This window comes from Suncus etruscus, chromosome 8, assembly GCF_024139225.1.
Source record: "Suncus etruscus isolate mSunEtr1 chromosome 8, mSunEtr1.pri.cur, whole genome shotgun sequence".
Taxonomy (NCBI): domain Eukaryota; kingdom Metazoa; phylum Chordata; class Mammalia; order Eulipotyphla; family Soricidae; genus Suncus; species Suncus etruscus.
In genome coordinates, this window is record NC_064855.1 from 50211865 (window position 1) to 50216128 (window position 4264).

The 4264-nt window shown below is 37.0% G+C and overlaps 1 non-coding gene across 1 annotated transcript; it reads left to right on the forward strand.

Annotated features, from left to right (window-relative positions):
• Nucleotides 1-3730: 3730 nt before the first annotated feature.
• Nucleotides 3731-3867, forward strand: LOC126016670 (small nucleolar RNA SNORA51). The gene has a single exon (XR_007498454.1). It is a non-coding gene; the product is annotated as a small nucleolar RNA SNORA51 (small nucleolar RNA).
• Nucleotides 3868-4264: the final 397 nt, after the last annotated feature.

A 4264-nucleotide genomic window follows, 5' to 3' on the forward strand; every position in this document is an offset into this window, starting at 1 on the left:
AAGAAAGAGGACTAGTAGATATATACAGGGAACTCCATACCAAAGAAACCTGGATACACATTCGTTTCCAATGTACATGGGTCATTCTCCAGAATAGATTACATGCTGACACATAAAGCATACCTCCATAAAATCAAAAGGATAGATTATCTTGCAGGCTACCTTTGCTGACCACAAGGCTCTGAAATTATTTGTGAACTACAAAGCCACACAGAAGAAAAACTGTAACAATTGGAAATTAAACACCCTGCTACTGAACAACCAGTGGGTCCAAGATGAAATCAAAAAGGAAATCAAAAACAAATGATAATGAAGACACAAACTGCCAGAATCTATGGGACACAGCAAAAGAGGTCATGAGAGGAAAATTTACAGCTCTACAAGCACACATCAGGAAGGAAGAAGGGGCATACCTGAATAACTTAATGATGTGCAGCTCAAAAAAATAGAAAATGACCAACAAAAGGCACCAAAAATAGGGAGACAGAAGGAAATAAAAAAGCTGAAAGCAGAACTCAATTAAGTGGAAAACCAAAAAACAATCCGAAATATCAATGAAAGCAGTTGGTTCTTTGAAAAAAATAAACAAGATTGATAGACCATTGGTTAAAACTCACAAAGAGAGAGAGAGAAATCTGATAACCCATATGAGAAAATGAAAAGGGGGGAGATGATGACAGATATTGCAGAGATCCAAAGGGTAATCTGAGACTACTTTGAAAAACGTTATGCCTACTAAATATGAGAACCTAGAAGAAATGAAAAAAATTCTTGGACACTTATAACCTTCCAAAATTAAGTAAGGAGGACATAGCATATCTAAACACCCCATCACTACTGAGGAAATTGACACTATAATCAAACAGCTGCCCAAAAAGAAAAGCCAGGGCCAGATGGGTTTCCTAATGAATTTTTTCAAATCTTTCAAGAGGAGCTATTACCAATCCTAGCCAAGGTCTTCCATAAAATTTAAAAAAACAGGAACATTCCCAAACAGCTTTTATGAAGCCAACATCTCACCTTGATACAAAATCCAGACAGAGACACTGCCAAAAAAGAAAATTACAGACCAATATCACTGATGAATGCTGATGCAAAGATCTTCAACAAAATCCTGGCAAATAGAATCCAATACATCATCAAGGAAGATCATACACTATGACCAAGTAGGTTTCATTCCAGGAATGCAAGGATGGTTTAACATCCATAAATCTATCAACATAATACACAACATCAACAACAAGAAAAATAAAAATCACATGATCATATATATAGATGCAGAAAAAGCATTTGATAAGTTCCAACACCCATTCTTGATCAAAACTCTCAGCAAGATGGGAATGGAAGGAACCTTTCTCAATCTAGTTGAAGCCATCTACCACAAGCCAATGGCAAATATTATCCTCAATGGAGAAAAACTAAAAGCCTTTCTTCTAAATTCTGGTACAAGACAAGGCTGTCTGCTCTCACCACTCCTCTTCAACATAGTACTGGAAGTTCTTGCTATAGCGATCAGGCAAGAAAAAGATATCAAGGAAATCCAGACAGGAAAGGAAGAAGTCAAGCTCTCATTGTTTGCAGACGACATGATACTCTAACTTAGAAAACCCTAAAGACTCTACCAAAGAGCTTCTAGAAACAATAGAGTCATATAGCAAGGTGGCAAACTACAAAATCAACCTACAGAAATAAATGGCCTTTTTAGACACCAATAATGATAGGGATTGAGATGGAAGTCAGGAAAGCAATCCCATTCACAATAGTGCCACACAAACTAAAATATCTTGGATTCAACTTGACCAAAGACGTGAAGGACCTATACAAAGGAAACTATAAATCCCTGCTCCAAGAAATAAGAGAGGACACACCAAAAATGGAAACACATACCGTGCTCATGGATTGTCAGGATTAACATCATTAAAATGGCAATACTCCCCAAAGCATTATACAGATTTAATGCGATCCCCTTAAAAATACCCATGACATTCTTCTAAAGAAGTGGATCAAACACTTATGAAGTTCATCTGGAACAATAAACACCCTCAAATAGCTAAAGCACTCCTAGGGAGAAGGAAAATGGGAGGCATTACTTTCCCCAACTTTAAACTGTACTACAAAGCAATAGTTATCAAAACCAGCATATTATTGGAATAAAGACAGACCCTCAGATCAGTGGAATAGGCTCCAGTTCTCAGAGAATGTTCCCAGACATACAATTACCTAATTTTTGACAAAGGAGCAAGAAATCCTAAGTGGAGCAGGGAAACTCTCTTCAACAAGTGGTGCTGGCAGAACTGGTTAGCCACTTTAAAAAAAGTGAACATAGACTTCCAGTTAACATCATGTACGGGAGGTAAAACCCAAATGAATTAAAGACCTTGGTATCAGACCTGATACCATAAGGTATATAGAACAACACGTTGGTAAAACACTCCATGACATTGAGACTAAAGGCATCTTCAAGGAGGAAACTGCACTTTCCAAACAAGTAGAAGCGGAGATCAACAGATGGGAATACATTAAACTGAGAAGCTTCTGCACCTCAAAAGAAATAGTTCCCAGAATAGAAGAGCCACCCACCGAGTGGGAAAAATATTCACCCAACACCCATCAGATAAGGGGCTAATATCCAAAATATATAGGGCACTGACAGAACTTTACAAGAAAAAAACATCTAATCCCATAAAAAAAATGGGGAGAGAGAAATGAACAGAAACTTTGATAAAAAAAGAAATATAAATGGCCAAAGGGCACATGAGAAAATGCTCCTCATAACTAATTATCAGGGAGATGCAAAATCAAAACAACAATGAGATAGCCACCTTACAACCGCTGTGATTGGTGCACGTCACAAAGAATGAGCTCAAACAGTGCTGTCGGGGATGTGGAGAGAAAGGAACTCTTATCCACTACTGCTGGGAATGCCATCTAGTCCAACATCTATGGAAAGCGATATGGAGATTCCTCCAAAATCTGGAATTGAGCTCCCATTCGATCCAACTATTTCATTCCTAGGGGATATACCCTAACAATCCAAGAATACAATTCAAAAAGCCCTTCCTCCTCACACCTATATTTATTGCAGCACTATTCACAATATCCAGGCTCTGGAAACAACCAAGATGCTCTTCAACAGACGAATGGCTAAAGAAACAATGGTTCATATACACAATGTGAATATTATGCAGCTATCAGGAGAGATGAAATCATGAAATTTTCCTATACATGGATGTACATGGAATCTATCATGCTGAGTGAAATAAGTCGAGGGGACAGAGAGGAAGCAGAATAGTCTCACTCATCTATGGGTTTTAAGAAAAATAAATGTCATTTTTTGCAACAATCCTCAGAGACCTATGAGAGGATGGCTGAACACCAGCTCACTTCATGAAGCTCTCCACAAAGAGTGGTGAGTAAAAATTATAGAAATAACTACACAGAGAACTACCATAATCATGTGAATGTATGAGGGGAACGGGAAAAGCCTGTCTGGAGTACAGGTGAAATGGAGGGAGAGTTTGGGACATTGGTGGTGGGAATGTTGCACTGGGTGAAGGGTGAGATTCTTTACTAGACTGAAACCTAATCACAATCATTCTTATGTAATCAAGATGTTTAAATAAAGGAAAAATGAAGTAGAAGAAGAAGAAGCATCAAAAGAATAAGAAGAAAAAGAGAGAAGAAGAAGAAGAAGAAAGAAGAAGAAGAAGAAAAGATAAGAAAAAGATTAGGCTTTCCAATGCTTACCACAGGCTGTTTTCTTTACACTGACTGTATAGAAAGAGGAGGTACAGTAAATTGCTGTCCCATATACACGTCAAACCAGGTTCTTTGCCTGGTCTGTATTGTTTAATGGGGGAGACAAAAAATAATCTTAATTATGTCTTAGCTAATTAAATCTAACAACATATCAAAGTAACTGTATACCGCAATCAAGTGAGATTTATGCCATGGATGTAAGCATTGTTCAACATATGCAAATCAGTTAACATAATGCACCACATTGATTGAAGAAAAGATATGAACTATGTCATCATATTAAGATCAATGTAGATAAATTTTCTGACATAATAATCCAACAACTGTTGATGATAAAGATTCTCAAAAAATTAATAAGAGATAGAATTTTCCTCAAGATAGTAACGACTACCTATAACAAACTTACAATGATAAAATGGCAAAAACAAACAAATCCTAAAAGCATTTCCTCTGATAACAGACACAAGACAAGTATGTTCATTACCTCAACTTTCATTCAATATAG